Source organism: Barbus barbus (genome assembly GCF_936440315.1).
Source record: "Barbus barbus genome assembly, chromosome: 48".
Classification (NCBI taxonomy): domain Eukaryota; kingdom Metazoa; phylum Chordata; class Actinopteri; order Cypriniformes; family Cyprinidae; genus Barbus; species Barbus barbus.
In genome coordinates this window covers 13,008,537-13,027,455 of record NC_136726.1, presented here as the reverse complement: position 1 = coordinate 13,027,455, position 18,919 = coordinate 13,008,537, and the positions used below count along the sequence as shown (strand labels likewise).

General features: G+C 35.5%; 1 pseudogene across 1 annotated transcript in view; it reads right to left on the bottom strand.

The window, feature by feature from the left end:
- LOC306867009 (centrosomal protein of 290 kDa-like) overlaps positions 1-18,919 on the bottom strand; it is a 33,694-nt pseudogene that overhangs the window by 3,718 nt on the left and 11,057 nt on the right. Inside the window, exons 7-34 of the transcript XR_013786117.1 lie at positions 13,838-14,020; positions 13,503-13,592; positions 12,284-12,406; positions 11,600-11,893; positions 10,476-10,638; positions 10,224-10,324; positions 10,066-10,132; positions 9,838-9,951; positions 9,684-9,758; positions 9,467-9,600; positions 8,152-8,316; positions 7,892-8,068; positions 7,708-7,820; positions 7,459-7,561; positions 7,008-7,187; positions 6,067-6,240; positions 5,883-5,994; positions 5,596-5,798; positions 4,546-4,697; positions 4,364-4,460; positions 3,825-4,280; positions 2,561-2,726; positions 2,361-2,468; positions 2,127-2,261; positions 1,595-2,017; positions 1,242-1,441; positions 927-1,098; positions 589-726 (exon numbers count right to left, since the gene is read on the bottom strand). The product of XR_013786117.1 is annotated as a centrosomal protein of 290 kDa-like (transcript). The remainder of the gene's footprint in view (positions 1-588; positions 727-926; positions 1,099-1,241; positions 1,442-1,594; positions 2,018-2,126; positions 2,262-2,360; positions 2,469-2,560; positions 2,727-3,824; positions 4,281-4,363; positions 4,461-4,545; positions 4,698-5,595; positions 5,799-5,882; positions 5,995-6,066; positions 6,241-7,007; positions 7,188-7,458; positions 7,562-7,707; positions 7,821-7,891; positions 8,069-8,151; positions 8,317-9,466; positions 9,601-9,683; positions 9,759-9,837; positions 9,952-10,065; positions 10,133-10,223; positions 10,325-10,475; positions 10,639-11,599; positions 11,894-12,283; positions 12,407-13,502; positions 13,593-13,837; positions 14,021-18,919) is intronic.

The following is an 18,919-nucleotide window of genomic DNA, read 5'->3' as shown; positions in this document are numbered from 1 at the left end:
CTGATGAGGAACACAGGGATATAAAAATGTATTGCTTAGGGTTGAGATCAAATTCTGTCATCTCGAAATTCAAAAGTCAAAAGTTCATTGGTTGCTCCCATCAATGAACAGTTCAATTGCATTTTTTAAAAACTCGATTGACAAATTATTAATAAAAGCAACTGACCAATGCTTCTTAAAATGAGTTGAGCAATGTATTTTTATTGTTACATTTTAAACTAATAAATAAACCATTTTAAATAGCTATTTATTTGTCAGTTATAAACAATTTATTCAGTTACTTCTAGTTTTACATTAAAAAAGTTAATTCAATAAAATTTTTATTTTTTTGTATACTTTGCATTGTTTTGTTCATGGTTTTCACGGATGAATGGATGGTCAATTTGATGAGCTAGAAAGTGACAGATGAATTGTCACTTTAATAATTGAATGCATCACCTTTATCATCAACAACAACTGATGGGAAATATTATTTTAATTTTTAAAGCCGGTGCAAAATTTTATAGTAAGTTTGGAACCAATGATTTACAGTTGACAAGTAAAGATTTAGAAATAGGGTAAGAATTTAGGTTTCTTCCTTATTTTTACCCTTAGCTCCTTGGTCTGCTTGTCGACAATCTGTTGAATGTTGAGGGCCTCTTCCTTCTGAGCAGCACTGGACATAATCTGCTGTTCTGCTTGAGATGTCAACTCTGCACGAAGCTCCAAGAGAGCTTTACTGAGAGCCTGCAGAGAAGAACCCGAATTCGTATTTTAATCACGTTAAATATCACTGTGGAAAAACTTATAATTGAAAAAACATTTTGGTGAATTATCATTGACAAAAATGAATTATTCCAAATAGGACAGATTGCTCTTGAAATGATTATTGTATATCAATTCTAAATATGACTGCACATTTACTGTAGTTCTCCAAAGTGTGGTACCTTCAACTTTTTCTCCTTGAGGGCCAACTAGGTCTTCAACCGCTCCACGAGGTTCTTCATGGTGTTGGATGGTGATCTGACAGTGGCTTCTTTCTGGGCCTCTAGCTCCGTGCGGAGGAAATGCAGCTCTTTCTCCATTTGAATGAGCTGAGCTTTCAGCTCCTCTTCCTTCCTATTGGGACAGACCTTTCGTTTGGGCAACATGTCTCTCAAGTCTTGGAAATGAAAGCTCATTAAAAGTGGCACAAGGAATCAATGTATTGAAATTAGTCAGTATTTAAAAAAAGCGGGGTTTAACTTGTTTTAATTTCTCACCTGGTTATTTCCATAGCGTGCTCCATGGCTTGTGCCGCCATCACCTGTTTCTGTTGGTCCAGCTCTGAGGTGACGACCTTCAGCTTGCGTGTCAGTGAGGAAAGCGAATTGTCCTGCTCGGCCACCGTCTGCTCCATTTCTGCCAAACGCATCAAGTGCTTATTGGTCGGTACAGCGATGGTGGGTTTCTTCATTAGTTCCTAGAGAACAATAAAGTTGAGTAGCGTACTAAAGATGACAGCTTCCATGATTTATAACATTATATATATCAAGTGCACTATAAATGTGTTCTTTCTTGATTCATTTCTGGCGCTCTATCATAAGTTGAGCTCTATAATGAATACTCTAGATACCAGAGAGGTATGTTTGAAACGGTCCAGCGATGTGTCCATATAAATGTCCAGTTTTTGATCTGCTCCTGGGAAAATAAAAATGAAGACACATGAGCTTTTATATGGTTTCAATGTGCAATATGGATCACCAAGCCTCAGCTTTTAACTGAAATTAGGCACCTGACGGGTCTTTGCTAACAGGTTCTGGTACTTCTTGAGAACCTCTTCTTTTTGATCCAGACGCCCTTGTAGGTTATTAATGGTCTGGTGAGCGATCTTCAGGGCGGTCTGGCTATCAGAGTCCTCTTGTTTGCTCAGGTCAGCCAGGAGTTTCTCTCTCTCAGCAGCGGCTGGCAGGCGAAGCCTCAGTTCATTGATCACTTTGTCTCGGGATAAGACGTTCTGTTCTGATGTCCACGAAGTAGCTTCTTTTTCCTTCAGCTTCTGCTCAGAGAGAAAGAAACCCCTTGTAAGAAAATCTTAAAAACAAGGTTTATAATTGGTAAAGCTGACTTAAATTATTGCCCAGTCACTTGATGGATAAAAAAAGTACCTCTTCCAGAATTTTGCAGGTGGCTTTTGTCTCAAGGATGGTGTGAACATGCTCTTTGATTTTTCCAAGAGCGTAGTCTAGCTGGTGCGCTAAAGGCTGATTTGGATCCGGTAGAGAGCCTGTGGCTTCCTCAAACTAAACCCAAACAGGACAAGTTAAGTGTAATTTAAACTGTAGTTCAGTAAACTGTAAAAAACATTTGTCAAGTCTGCCAAGAGTCAGTGTTGATGGCACCTTCCAAGCTGTACTTAAGACTTCATTCTGCTGTTTCTCGTAGGTGTCGAGTTGGCGCTCCAATTGCACTTCTCTCTGATCCCAGATCAGTTGCCGCTCCTCGAGAAGCTAACAATGATATCAAATAAGATTAGAAATCATGAATGAAGCATGCTCTGTATACTGTAAAAATAGGGAAGATGTTTAAATGCAATTCTGACGTTATTCTGCTGCACCAACTCCTCTTCCAGGCTGCTGATTGTGCGTTCCTGCTCAGCCGCAATGTTCTTAAAAGTATTTTATCTCTTCCTGCTGGGCACCAAGCTCTCTGCTCTGCCTCATTTCCAACAGACGAACTTCCTCCAGTTTCTTATGCCACTCACTCACCTGTAAGGGTTGATATTAAGCTGTAAACACTGTAGTGGAGTGTAAACTACCATTCATGGGGACAATTTATTTTATTAATAGGAGTAACATAACTCATGTGAATAATTTACAAGTAAATAAATAAAAGTCTTATGAATATAGGAAAAACAAAGAATAAAAACGTTCCTAAAGAAAATGTAGGCTGAGGACCAGGGATCCTCAAATCTGGCCCACGAGATCCACTTTCCTGCAGAGTTTAGCTGTAACCCTAATCAAACACACCTGAGCATGCTAATCAATGTCTTCAGGATCATTAGAAAATCACAGACAGGTGAGTTTGATCAGGGTTGGAGCTAAACTCCGCAGTGGATTGGCCCTCCAGGGTAAGATTTGAGGAACCCTGCTGTAGACCATTGATTATTTTCATGACACTGAAGTAAAACATTTTTATTACTGTGATGCAAATACTACTATATTACAATGATTACATAATACAGTTATAATAATCTAATGAAAATCATTATTTAAAAAAATTTTAATTTTAATTTTTGTGTAAAATGTGCTTAAAACAATGTGTAAATACAAAAATAAAAGAAAATGTTATATGGTTATGTGGTAATTTTTTTTAATCTTTTTTGTAAGATTCTCTAAAATCTATATGAATAAAACAAATAATGATGTTAAATATAAAAATAAACAAACATATTTTATATACACAAAATAAATATACATTTATGTTTAAAATTATAATTATTAAAATTATATTTTTTCATGTGTGTAAAATACGATTTTAAGAATCATATCACATCTTTATTTGTAATCAGTCAATAAATCAAAGACCATCAACTCTACCGTGTGACTCCACCGGGCAGGGACACCGGCAAGGGATAGAAGTATCGCTTTTTTTTTAAAGTTTTTTCATTTATATGTTTATTATTGAAATGTTGTTATATGCATGTGTCAATTTTATTTAATTTCTTTATTTTCTTAAATATGTGGGTAGATAGTATTTATAGAGTTGTAACTTTTAGTTTTAGTAACTTTTTCTTATTTGTAAGTCGCTTTGGACAAAAGCGTCTGCTAAATGACAAATGTAAGTAAGTAAGTAAATCAACCTACTTTCTGAGCTCCTTTGGCATCTTTCAGTGTTGCTATGAGCTCCTCCAACCCCTTCAGCTTTAGCTTCAGTTCTTATGCCTTTCCTTCTGCTTTCCACCTCTCCTCCTCCGCCTTATGTGCCTCCTCCCTGGCCCGTGCCTTGTCCTCCTGCAGCTGGAGCATGGTGTTGGAAAACTTCTCCTGTTGGGCCAGCGGCAGGGCTCCTGAGAACTGTCTGCGAAGAGCCTGGATGGTGTGGCGGAGGTGTCTGGCCCGCTGGTGACCCTCCTACCTCGCGTGCCACAGAGTCTGCTGCTGGGCATCCAGCTGCTGTTCGACTCGGAGCTTCTGCACTTCGAGTTTCTGCAGGCGTGTGTTGGCAGCTTCCAGTCGGCTAATGGCTGTGGTTTCGCTCAACTGTAGAGCCACAATATGCTGGTGGAGTTTAGCGATGAGGACCTTTTCATCGGACTGAGCCTGAGGAGGAGATGTGCAATTAGGAATGTGATCAAGAGGCTGAACAGCTGAAAAAAAGAAAAACATAGCTGGTAGTCCAACACCTGTCTCCTCAGGCTTTCTACCTCCTTCTCTCTTGACTGCTGTCTGGCTTCCAGAGCGGACACCTGCATTTTAGCGACATCTGACACCCCCCGCAATCTGCTCATAAAAGCATGTTTGTGTACATTTTCTTGTGATATGTTATCACAGCAAGCATATGCACAGGCTGAGTCATCAGGCTTACTTGGACACTTCAATCCGCAGGTCTGCCTCTATTTTCTCCAGTTCGGTGATTCGCTTGCGATCAGGATCACTGATGTCTTTGCTTACGCTGTCTGCCAGCTCATCCCGGAGCTCCCGCTCTATCTGCTGAGCCTCCAGGTTTAATTTTGTGAGCTGTACAGGCATACAGAAATATATACAAAATATCATCCTAGTAAATGTTCAACATACTGTTTAAAAAAAAAAAAAAAAAAAAAAAAAAAACATTTAAATTTACAACTTACTGCGTTTTATATACATGAAGTAAATTAAAATAAAAAGTTTAATGTTCAACACACTGTTTTATTAAAATGAAATAAAACAAAAGATTATTAAATGTCTAAAATTGTGTTTTACAAAACAAAACTAAATCATTAAATATTCAACAAACTGCTTTATTAAAATAAAATAAAAAAACGTATAAATGTAAATGTTTAACATGCTGTGTTTTATAAAAAATAAAACAAAAGCTTATTTAATGCTCAACTTAATGTGCTTTATTACAATAAAATAAAATAATTATAATATAATAATATAACATGTTTAACGCATTGTGTTTTATAAAAATTTAATTAAAGGTTATTAAAATGTTTAACATACTGTGTTTTATAAAAATAAAACAAAAGGAATATTTAATGCTCAACTTAATGTGCTTTACCGAAACGAAATGAAACGAAACAAAACAAAAACAGGGTGTTCAAGGTGATTTTTGGCATTTTACTATGAATGAATGAATGAATGATGCGTTTATATAGTGCTTTATTGTGTATTGCTGTACACCCAAAGCGCTTTACAATCATGTGGGGGGGGTCACTCCTCAACCACCACCAGTGTGCAGCATCCACTTGGATGATGCGACGGCAGCCACAGCACAACGGCGCCAGTGCGCTCACCACACACCAGCTACAGGTGGAGAGGAGAGAGAGTCATTGAGCCAATCAAGTGTATAAAGAGTATAAAGTGTATCATTTTACTATATGGTTGCTATGTTCTGGATGGATGCTATGTGATGCAAGAAATAAATCAGACCCACCTCAGCAAACTTGGTCTCTAGCTCGAAGTTACGGTCTTCCACCTGTCTGAGGGAGTTCCTCAGGTGCTCGTACATCTTCTGAGCATGTTCGGCCTGCTGCCTTTCATTTAACTCTTTCATCTCCAGTGTTGTGATGCGTCTGGACACAGATACAATCTCGCTGTTGGCCAGGGCTTTGGCTGCCTTGTCCATGCTGTTCTCACCTGTGAACACCAGAAGTCAACTGCATCATTTGCAATGCTTCAGCGTTGCTTTTGTTTTATGTATCAATTAGCAGTGACATTTACCAGTCATGCTGATGTTTTCCCAGGCCTGCTCCAAAGTGTGAAGCTTCTCCTGGCTGATCTCAAGCTCTTTATTGATGGCGTTAATGCGTTCATTTAAAGACACATTCTCCTTCTGAAAGGAAAGGAGAGTACAGTAAGAAAAACAAAGACGGACCATTGCTTAGTGTAATTGCAACAGTTGTACCTCCAAGTGCTCCAGTGTGGTTGTCTTCTGAACGAGGTGATTGTCTTTCTGTAGTAGGTTTCTGTACTTGATAGTGAGCTCGGTGTATTGTTTGTTGGCTCTCTCCAGCTCTGATGTAGGAACATTACCGTCAAGGGATTTCTGCAATGTGGCCATTTTAAACGCTGCCATTTCCTGAAGGCAAAGCAAGTCACAGAAGTCAGCAGAGGTGTTACAGCCCTCAGAAAAGATGACCACCATCCCTCATAGTGAAAGACCAATATAAACACTATATTGCCAGAAGTATTGGAACACCCTCTTTTAATGAACAGGTTTTCCATTCTTGCATGACTCTGTGTATAAGGCAAGGTTCAAAAAGAAATTATTGATTCAGTCAGTGTGGAAGAACTGTAGAAAATCTGTTGTGACTTTAAATGCAGAACTTGAGCCAAAAACTCATCACCAGACACCAGAAACAAAACTGTTGCAACAGAGATGGAAATACAATTTTTTAATTTATGTATTATGTTTCCATCTTTGTTCCCAGTTTTGGAAGTGCCTTTTTCTGTGTACTTTTGTCCATATAGTGCATGTACAAATCATTGGTGTTTGCTGATGAGTTTTTGGCTCAAGGTCTGCATAAAGTCACACCAGAAGTGTTCAGCTGGAATTAAGACTTATTGATTGACTCAATCAGTCATTTATAATAGAAAAGGGTCCTGTCCAAACTGTTGCTATAAAATTAGAAGCACACAATTCCCTAGAATATCACTATATGCTTAAACATTAAGATTTGTACTCATGGAAATTACTAAAGTATTCAAACCTGTTCATTAGAAGAGGGTGTCCCAATAATTTTGGCAATATAATGTATTAGCCAGGCCAATTAACCTGCCAAAACAAAGTCTTGGAAATCCCATCATTCTTCTTTTCTTTTTGAGTGATATACATAGGCCTGATACCTTGAACCTTTGCAAGTAGCCGATTCTTTCAGTTACAACAGCCTCCATTTGAGTGAAATCATCCTTCAATTTGCCGTTCTCCTTCCTCAACTGTTGCTCGAGCTCAAGCAGAGTCGTGTAACGTCGTGTCAGACACTTCTCGTTCACCTTGAGAACCTTTTCAAGAGCCTCAAGCCAGTGCTGGGAATGTGTCAAACAGATATTCGGAAGAGTGAAAGGATAAAATAGTGTTTTAATTGATTTTATATTATATGAAGACACGAGGCATCTAATAACCAATAGCTAAATTGATTTTGTCCACCGCAATGTTTCAAACCAAATTTTTTTAATTAATGACACAAGTTTGTTAGCAAGTCATTACAGTTATACAAATTTTAGTAACGGGTGAGTAAATGAAGAAATCATTTTCATTTTGGGTGAAAGTGATCAACTATCCCTTTCAGAGACATACATTATACTCTTTGACTTTGACTGCGTCCACCTCCCTTTGTTCCTCGAGTTTGGATTTCAGTTCGGTAAAAGAGTCTCTCTCTTTCTGCCAAGACTTCCTCTCGCTGAATCAGAGCACATGAGGTGATGTAAAATCATGCTTTAATCGTCACCGAACACATGAATGTGTTTTATAAACAATATTTTTTTGGATCAGCATACTTCTAAATAGACAGTATTTTATACTATAAACTCTATTGGCTTGGCATACCTTTGATACTCCTTGTATAGTAGTCCTTGTTGATGGTGGATCACTGCGAATTTCCTTTTATATTCTTCCAGAGCTGAACTGAGCTGCTCAATGGAATCTTCTTTGTTTTTGATCTACTGAACATCCACAGTCGGGAGTCTTAAGATTATGTTCGTTACATCTGGTTTGTGTTATAATGTGATACAGTAACCGGACTGAGACACGCACACACCTGTAGGAGGTGTATCGTGTATTCATTGAGAGCCTTGATGACCTGGGCACTAGTTGGCGTCATCTCTTCAGGCAGAGCTAATGACTTGTAAGGGATGAAAGTGCCAGCTGATTTGCCCATTGATTCAACCTCACTTTCCAAGCACGAAATCTACAAAAAAAGGCATATAAAAGAGAGATGAAAACCTATTTTTTAATCCAGTGAACGTTTAAGTTGGTATTTTGAGTAAATACCCTCTCTTTAGCTTTCGTTAACTGATTGAGAGCAATTGTTGCCTCTTCTCTAGCTGCTTTCATCTCCTGCCGTAGCTCCTCGTTGCGGCCGGTCAGCTGATCTACCTGCGTTCTGAGGTGGAGGCTTGCATCAAACTTTCCCTCTGAGTATTTCATCTCCAGAGCCTTAAGATAAACACAGTTATCATTAAAATATGTAGTGACAGGATATTTAGGAACAGTCATTTCAATTTGCTGCAAGAGGGAGTAAAAACTTCATATTCGAGTATGATTAAAAAAAGTTTGAAACTGTTTGTCAAATTATCACAGATTTATCAGGATGACTAATCACATTCCACACAATATCTGTGCTTGAATGAAGCTAAAGTAAACTGCAGATTTCCACAGAATTTGACTGCCTGTCGCCACTTGCATGTTCATCAATTTTTCCCCACTACAACTGCATTTTGTAAAGGTTTTTAATAAATGTTTTTTAAATAAAGTATCAAATCGAAGCTAAAATGAGGGTGTTGGACTCAGCTCAGTTAAACACATTTGATCACAATAATTCAATTAAATTTATATTTAAATGTATCATTTTAAATGCACAATTATGACATTTAATGTTTATTTATGTTTGTTACAAATAAAATGTATTATCCAATTCCCACATAAATTATTTTTAACTATTGCATTACATGTTAAATGTGTAATTTTATATATAAAATATACTTAATTGCACAATTACGACATTTATTATTCATTTATAAATGATAAAGGATTACAGTTATTTTTTCACACCTGTATTATTATTTAGATGTATAATTTTATATTTACATGTATTATTTTTATATGCATAATTATGAGATTTATTATTTAGTTTTAAAAGTATTTTTAATTATATTTTTCACAACTATTTTATTTCATATTAAAATGCATATGTTTATATCAATTTCTAACTTTAAATGCATAATTATAGATTTTATTATTTATTTATGCATTATTAAAATTTAATTTAGTATTATTTTCACACAGTTATATTTTAAATGTATAATTTTATATTTAAAATTATTGTAGGTAATTAGTGCATAATTATAAAATGTATCCTTTATTGCATATGTTGTTATTTCATATGTTTATTGCCTGTACATATACTTTACTAAATTATTATTTCTAATAATAACAACAATCATAATAATAAAATATTATTATTATTATTATTATTATTAATACAATATTATTTTGCACACATATAATTAAATATTACAAAAAATTGTTGCAATAATGCAATACTACACAGATTTAGTGTGGGCCCACCAACTGTTGGTGAACGTACATCGACGAGTCTCTCCAGGCTGGGAATGCTGACGCCAGTGGATGTGGGTGTATTCTTCTGAGTGTCCTGGATGGCCTGTAGGATCTCCTTCATGCCCTGCTCCAGCTGTTTATTCTCATTCAGCATTTCATTCACTGCAGGAGTGAGAGAAACATTATAGTCACAGAAACCACCTGACACTGCAAGTGTGCAAAGGTCACGCGGTGATGCTGCTCACATCTGGCTTTGAACTGGGCGGATTCTGTTCTCTTGAGCTTAAGTTCTTTCACTTTGTTGCTCAACTCTTTCTGTTCTGAAAAACAAACAGGTTTTTAGCTTAGCTTTAATGCTTATGCTGTTCAAAACTCATTCTTTTCTGATAAACGGCTTACTTTTTGTTTTTATCTCATCATCGGTGGATCCAGAGACAGGCCCCTCTCTAAAAGATCTGCTGGGCTTTTCTTCAACACTGTCATCAAGCAGTGAACTACTAACTACTGATACGCCTTAAAAAGGAAATGTGCTGCCAGGTTTCATCATATAAGACAACCAAATGATCTGGTTATGTGAATAGGACATGTGTGTAACCGATATGCACCATCTTGGAGATAAGATCTCATCTTTGTCCTTCACCAGCGCACGAATGCGTTGTTTCAGCTCGAGCCTTTCCTCCTCCTGACGCTCAATCTAAGGAGAGTCCCATTAGGGGTCACGGACAAAATTAAAGAGGGCTAATGGACCAAAGTCAGACCATTAAGATAACGTTAATCAGTTTTACCTCTTTCAGCATGACCTGGTTCTCTGCTTTGTACTGTCTCTGCTTCAAAACCTTTGATCGCCGGAATTCACTCAAATCCAGTTCTTCCTTCAGATTTAATCCTGATGTGGGAAGATGATCCCAATGAGAGTCAAAGCAGATTTTTATCTTAGTAAACTCAACAAGGGATATGAAAACAATCTAGTATGTCTGGGTGTAGAGATAATTTATACTGGGTTCCTGAAAAAATAAAAGCAGGCTGAGGAAAATTACCAAGGCGTTCCCATAGGTCTTCATTCTCATCTAGCAGATTGTTGATTTTGATTTCCAGTTGGTTTATCTCTTTTATCATGGATTCTATTTCCCGGACTCTCACTCCGATTTGATTTTTACATTCTTTGATCTCAGTGATGGCAGCTTCCAAACCATCCAACCCCTGAAAGACAATAGAGTGATTTAAGCCAAACGTCTATGTAGATATATTTGATAATTCTATAGGTTAAAGTGACTCATTGGTTGTTTTCTGAATGTTTAGCATTTGAATTATTTGTGATCAAGTGTTGCTACCTTCCAACAAACAATTGTAGAATTTGCATTAAAACTTTTCTATTTGAGAAACTGCCCAAAAGCGTTATTGCTAGAATCTAGTAAGGATGAGAATTTTAAAAATTACATTAATAAATTAAGTGCAACCTGATATTATTTTATACGAAAAGATGGATTATTTTCATATAAACATGAATATCTTTAATGAGTGGTCACAATGATAAACAAAATAAAACAACAAAAATGAATGAAAATGTTGATTATTTTATTACTCATATATATATATATATATGTAAATTTATATTTATGAATATTAAATATGATAAATAAATGTTTATTTATTTATATAAAATAAACATTAAATGCATAATGACATTAATTATTATGTTTAATAATAATATTATTATTAAATTATTAAAAATATTCACATTTTCATTAAATATGGTCACAAATGAGCCCAAAATTAAATCGTCACAAAGGTAGATTAAATAGATTAAAAATGAATAAAAAAGATGATAAATATATTAAATAAAAGAAATTAAGATGCTTTAGCAAAACAAACAAAAAAATTAAAAGTTAAATAAACAATGTAAAACTTAGCCTACTTAAAACTTTTTATATAGTTAGCTTATAAGAAAGGCCCATTATAAGCTCACTAGACACAAAGTTTCTTCTGCTTTTAGATTCAAGAAAAAGATCTTGCAAAGATGCTTTGTGACTTTACTAAGTTGAAGATGCAGTAATTTATTGTCCTAAACCCAAGAAAATTAATACAGCGACCTCAAAAAGTATTAAGACTTTGTGACAGGAGTGAATTTTACACCACTGAGAGTGCAAAGGGATAAACTCACAGACTCATAGAGACGGATTCGACTGAGGGTGTCATTGAGCTCTTTGTCTTTGTCCCTGGCATCACGTTCGGCCAGTTGGGCGGCACGCTCAGCCTCCAGAGCTCTCCTCTCAGCCACCTGCAGTTTAGAGCTGAAGTCTTCCAACCTGCGCTGCTGCACGCTGGCGTTACCTTTATCTTTCTTTACCGGTTTCCCCAGCTCCTCGATGAGCACAGCATTCTTTTCCATTTCGGTTGTGTACTGCTCAACTTGCTCAGACAGCATCTTGATCTGGTTGTCCCTCTCTTGCACGGCCTTTTGAAGTCAAACACAAAGTCAATGACTTCCTTAACCCCCGCTGGGATAAAATAAGACGAACCAATATGATGGAAACAGATGAGTGATGACAGATGACAGACGTAAAACTGAGGAAGAATGACACATAAAGCAAAGGAAATGAGAAGCAGAGATACTCATGCCACTTAGTTCATATATGACCTGACTTGGCCGAGTGGTAAACAAGAAACAATGGAAAAAGGAAACATTTGGAAGCCAATGAAGCATTTGAAAGGACGCAGTAATGAATAAAAGAAGAGTGCATCAAAAAGAACACACATGATACTGCACACAAACTAAGTCAGATGCATTAGAGTCAATCTGAGGCCTGTTTCATACATACTGCGTCTGTGAGTGTTTCTGACTGACCTGCTGCAGTGCGATAATGTTGCTTTTGTCTGAGTCCATCTGAGCAGCTCGAAGTTTCTCCCTCAAGTCTCTGATCATCTGCTGATACTCCAAAATTTCCATATCTTTTCCAGATAAAATACTCTGAAACACAAACAAATACATGACAGTTTACAGCATGTAGAACTTCAACTACCAAAGGACTAAAACCTGCATTTCCCTCATTGCACATTATGTTCACATTGTGACAGTGATTGGTCTATGGGTTGCCAGGATGTGTGATACGATTCTGCAGGTTAGACTTTTGGCGCTGATTTTTCACCGCTTAGAGGTTTGGCATGGTGTTGACAAACCAGACAGTAATTTAGCAACTCCAATTACTAGTTGTTCAGCTTTTTGGGCCTTTTCCATCAGATATCATGTTTGTTCAGTTACAATGGAAATAGTTATAGGCTTTGTGCTGGGAACAAGTTTGAGTGATTTGTGTCAACTTGTTCAGAGTCACTGTAGTGTCATGATGTTAATATGATACTTGTTAGTTAATTTGATATTCCTCTACAGCAGCAATTTGTATTCCATTTGTTATGTTTCATAAATGTTAAAAACAGAAGCACTTTTGAGTGTTTTAACTCTCAATCAGAGACTCTCAATTACATAAACTTCATTTGCGTCTGGAGTTTATTCTTTACTTTGAACTAGCCTATAAAAATATCCTCTGTATTTTAAGGATTGTCAACTGAACATGTCAAGTTATTAAGTTATTTATTAAATTAATAAAAAATAAAAAGCAACATGTTAGGTTTTTGTAATGTCTATTCAATGATTTACTCGTTTGCCATACAAATGTCTTCGAGTTGTCTTTATTTGGGAGCTTTTCAAAGAAAATACTGAAATATAAGATGATATATTTTTTAATAAATTAAAAGCCCAAGTATTTTTATCCACATTTTTATAAGCTGAATTTCACTGAAGATGCATGCTAGCACAATGTAAAAAAAATGTAAAAAATTTGGATTGTTTCCTCAGATGACAAAATTGTTGGTTAAGTCTGGCACAAAAGCAAATATTTAACCTTTTCTACAGAACTTGAGCAATTTCAGACAGGTAAAACCACAAACAAACAAAAGAAAAACAACAACAGCCACTTCTGCAGTAGTGAGAAATGGGGAAAGTTCATGGAACCTTTTGTATATAAACTGGTTTTATTTGTCAAAGCTGACATTTGCGAGGTTGGGCTCACCTTCCACTCTTCAACTTTGGCATTAACGGCAGCCATAACTGGGTCGTCCTCTTCAACTCGAGCCTGGATTGGTTCATTTAGCTCTCTGACCTTTAAAAAGACATCCATTTAAAATTAATCCATTAATAATAACAATAATTTATTTTTCTTTCAATCATAAAAGAGGCCACCCCCCATTACATGCATGCACACTCACAAACTACTCAGATTTATGCAAAACTCAACCGCAACTATTTATTTCTGCCAAATGTAGCTAGGAGAACCAGTTCATGTGGCACAAATATTATATAGACTAATCAGCATTCAGGACTGAAGTGATCCATTGATTAAAGCACCTGAAGCTTGGCATGATCTCTTTCTTTTCTCAGCTGATCCATGATGGCATCCGTCTGCTGGACTGCGATCTTCATCTTGTTGTATTCATCCGTCATCTTCTCCATCTCCTTCACAGACTCCTCCAGATTCTTCTGCAGATGCTCGTTCTCGCTCTTCAGGTTGGCAGCCATGTCCTCGGCATGCTGGGAATAGGGAGAATTTGTGGATTACAACATGAAGATGACACATAACAAGAGACTGCATTTGAAACATGCTTTAAAATCTAGGACTCTCCTTGCTACTTTTGAAATAAAAGACACCACCAAGATTGAAAAAAACCACCACAAGAACAATAACCTGCACACATTTTGGTATAACATTAATACTGCAATATTATCTATTTTCTGTGAGCGTGCGATTCGTAGGTTGCACATTGACACTATAGGTAAATAACCAGAGGAATAACAAAGTGCAGAAAACAATATACAGTATAAATAAAAACAAAAACAATTAAAAATAAAAATAAATCATGAATACTGATATGTGGACTTTAAAATTTTAAATATAGCTGCGAGCAGCGATGACGGGCCCAAGCCGTCAGCATACGCCACCCCGGTGGCATCGATAAAACGGTGCCCAGCGAGCACAAGCATCACAGTAACCCTCTGGCAGTTTGGTTTTAAGGGATACGGCAATTAAAGGGTTAATCCAAACCATCAACTCTGTGAAACACACACACACAGAACAACATATAAAACTTTAAATTCTATGAAAATATATTTTTCATTGGTAGTTGATGTTAGTTAATGCATTTACTAATGCTAACAAATGAGAAATTATTATAGTTACCAAAGGTTTTAATGATTTATAAGCATTTTTTAATGATTTATTTTTCCATTAACTAAAATGAATAATTTTTTCTAACACAAATGAATAAAGTAAAAAATATATTGTTAATATTTAATGTTATTTGTGAATTAACCAATGTTAAAAAACAACATTATTTAACTGTTGTTAATTTACATCATTAATAAATATATACCATTTAATGTTGAAATCAATGTTTTAATGTTTAAAATCAATTCCAAAATGTGTTAATATATTAAATTTTAAAGTTTTATCTTTTGAACATGACTATTTTTCTAATATTAAAAATATTATGTTCATTGTTAGCTCATTGTAAGTTCATACTATCAATGAAGAATTAACATGCTTTAAAAAATATATTTTTCATTGTTAGTTCATGTTAATTAATGCATTCCCTACTGTTAACAAATGAGACTCAATTATAAAGTGTTATCAAAACCTTTAATGCTTTAAGCATTTTTTAAGGATTTTATTGAGAAGTTTAAACAGACTCTCTCTCTCTCTCTCTCTCTTTCTCTCTCTCTCTCTCTCTCTCTCCCCCTCCACACTCACTGAACTCACACAGTCAGTCACTCACCCAGTCACCTACCGCACACATTAGAAGCACAGTGACAGGATATCTCTGATAAGTTTTAAAATTTTCTTCTCGCCATAGTGTACTGTAAATTCATGGAATTAATCACATATCCTCAGACTGTCTTGTTCTGTGTTTGGTGTGAATTTGTGGTTTCTGCTTGGAGGTGTATGAATTTGTTTACAGCCCGTTTTGAAAAAAAAAAACACATAAAAAAAAAAAAGCCGACTTCCTGTTGGTCGTAGCTAATGTCTGTAAATTAGAAAGTTGTCCGGCTTAATGTGAACAATTTATGTACCAAGTTTGGTGTCTGTAGCTATCATTATATATATATAATCATTAATAATTATATTCCATTTAATGTTGATCAATATTAATTCCAAAATGTGTTAATATATTATTAAATTTTAAAGTTTCTCTTTTGAACATGACTATTTTTCTAACATTAAAAATATTTTGTTCATTGTTAGTTCATTGTAAGTTCATACTATCAATGAAGAATTAACATGCTGTAAAAAATTATATTTTTCATTGTTAGTTCATGTTAATTAATGCATTCCCTACTGTTAACAATTGAGACTTAATTATAAAGTGTTATGAAAACCTTTAATGCTTTATAAGCATTTTTTAAAGATTTAAAAAAAACAGACCCTCTCTCTCTTTCTCTCTCTCACCCAGCTCCTCAATCCACACAGTCACTCACACAGTCACTCACACCCCACCCCCACCCCCTCACTCAGCTGCAGGCTGACAGGGAACTCTCACTCATAGAAGCATTGTAACAACTGTCTGATAGTTTTTAAATTTTCTCCTCTGCATAGTGTATTGTAAATTCATGAAATTAATCACATATCCTCAGACTGTATTGTTCTGTGTATGTAATTTTTTATGAAGTGTTTGGAAGCTGCTCTTAAAAGATAAAAAAAAAAAAAAAATCTCTTTTTTACTGTAACTTTAATAAATTGCCATTAAATCATCGTTCAAGATATCCTAAATCCGTCCGCAATTTAGCATCTTCAGTATTTTGGCATCATGAGAAAAAATGTTTGGTGTGATTTACGTGTTTCTGCTTTGAGGAGTATGAATTTGTTTACAGCCCGTTTTAAAAAAAAACCCACATTAAAATAAATATAGCCGACGTCCTGTTGGTCGTAGCTAATGACTGTAAATTAGAAAGTTGTCCGGATTAATAAGAACAATTTATGTACCGAGTTTGGTGTCTGTAGCTAAAACTAACCCCCCCATTTTTGACAAAAGGTGGCGCTATAGAGTGCCTCTTCCACGCCCGTTTATGAGGTTTTTCCAGTGTCTAACTATCATTAAAATGGATATGTGTGTTGAGTTTCATGACATTCTAAACATGTTATCTGCCTCAAAATCACCAGAAACGAATTTTCAACTTTGACACGTTGCCATGGCAACATAATTTTAGATATCAATATTCCCTTCACAGTTTTACATCGGCCGTGTTTTGACATTATTCTGGTGAAGTTTGAAGCAAATCGAGTAAAAATAAGATGCTGAATTCAAATAATTTTGAAAACGACACACTTCCTGCAGCCAGTTGGTGGCGCTATAACTTTCAGTCATAATAGTCACATCTATCCGATCGGCATCATACAACGAACAAACCACTGGAGTTTGATCAACATCATACAATGTATGTGGACGTTATTAGGCATTTCCTGGGTCTCATTTTTCGCCATAACTTCATCGCCTCGCCACGGGCAAACCGTTCGACATATCAAAAATATCTTCGCAATTTAGCGTCCCCAATGTCTTGAGATCATGTTCACCGAGTTTGGTGGCAATCGTATGGAAATCCTCAGAGGAGTATATCAAATTCCAGAGCATGCGCTTTTTAAACAGCCCTGAATAGCCGACTTCCTGTTGGGCGGAGCCTATGACATGCTGCGCGAAAGTTGTTCGGCTCAATGAGTTCTATATGTGTACCGAGTTTCATATGAATACGTGCAAGTATGTGTGAGCTATACATCAAGCTTTCTGACAATTTTCCAGGGGGCGCCGTAGAGCCCCTGTGCCACGCCCGGGTCCCAGCCTCAGCGGCGTCCTAATGGCCGCAGGTTCCAACGTGCGTGCCAATTTTCGAGAGTTTTCGGGCACGTTAAGGCCCCCAAAAGTGCCCGGATGATTGAAATAAAAAAAAAAAAAAAAAAAAAAAAAAAAAAAAAAAAAAAAAAAATATAGCTGCGAGCAGCGATGACGGGCCCAAGCCGTCAGCATACGCCACCCCGGTGGCATCGATAAAACGGTGCCCAGCGAGCACAAGCATTACAGTAACCCTCTGGCAGTTTGGTTTTAAGGGATACGGCAATTAAAGGGTTAATCCAAACCATCAACTCTGTGAAACACACACACACACAGAACAACATATAAAACTTTAAATTCTGTGAAAATATATTTTTCATTGGTAGTTGATGTTAGTTAATGCATTTACTAATGCTAACAAATGAGAAATTATTATAGTTACCAAAGGTTTTAATGATTTATTTTTCCATTAACTAACATGAATATTTTTTTCTAACACAAATGAATAAAGTAAAAAATATATTGTTAATATTTAATGTTATTTGTGAATTAACCAATGTTAAAAAACAACATTATTTAACTGTTGTTAATTTACATCATTAATAAATATATACCATTTAATGTTGATCAAAATCAATTCCAAAATGTGTTAATATATTATTACATTTTAAAGTTTTATCTTTTGAACATGACTATTTTTCTAATATTAAAAATATTTTGTTCATTGTTAGTTCGTTGTAAGTTCATACTATCAATGAAGAATTAACATGCTGTAAAAAATATATTTTTCATTGTTAGTTCATGTTAATTAATGCATTCCCTACTGTTAACAAATGAGACTTAATTATAAAGTGTTATCAAAACCTTTAATGCTTTATAAGCATTTTTTAAGGATTTTATTGAGAAGTTTAAACAGACCCTCTCTCTCTCTCTCTCTCCCCCTCCACACTCACTGAACTCACACAGTCAGTCACCCACCGCACACATTAGAAGCAGTGACAGGAGAACTCTGATAAGTTTTAAATTTTCTCCTCTCCATAGTGTATTGTAAATTCATGAAATTAATCACATATCCTCAGACTGTATTGTTCTGTGTATGTAATTTTTTATGAAGTGTTTGGAAGCTGCTCTTAAAAGATAAAAAAAAAAAAGTTCTCTTTTTTCTGTAACTTTAATAAATTGCCATTAAATCATCGTTCAAGATATCCTAAATCCGTCCACAATTTAGCATCTTCAGTATTTTGGCATCATGAGAAAAAATGTTTGGTGTGATTTCTGTGTTTCTGCTTGAAGGAGTATGAATTTGTTTACAGCCTGTTTAAAAAAAACCCACATTAAAATAAATATAGCCGACTTCCTGTTGGTCGTAGCTAATGACTGTAAATTAGAAAGTTGTCCGGATTAATAAGAACAATTTATGTACCGAGTTTGGTGTCTGTAGCTATCATTATATATATATATATATAAACATTAATAATTATATACCATTTAATGTTGTTCAATATTAATTCCAAAATGTGTTAATATATTATTAAATTTTAAAGTTTATCTTTTGAACATGACTATTTTTCTAACATTAAAAAGATTAATAAATGCTTTAAAAAAAAATTGT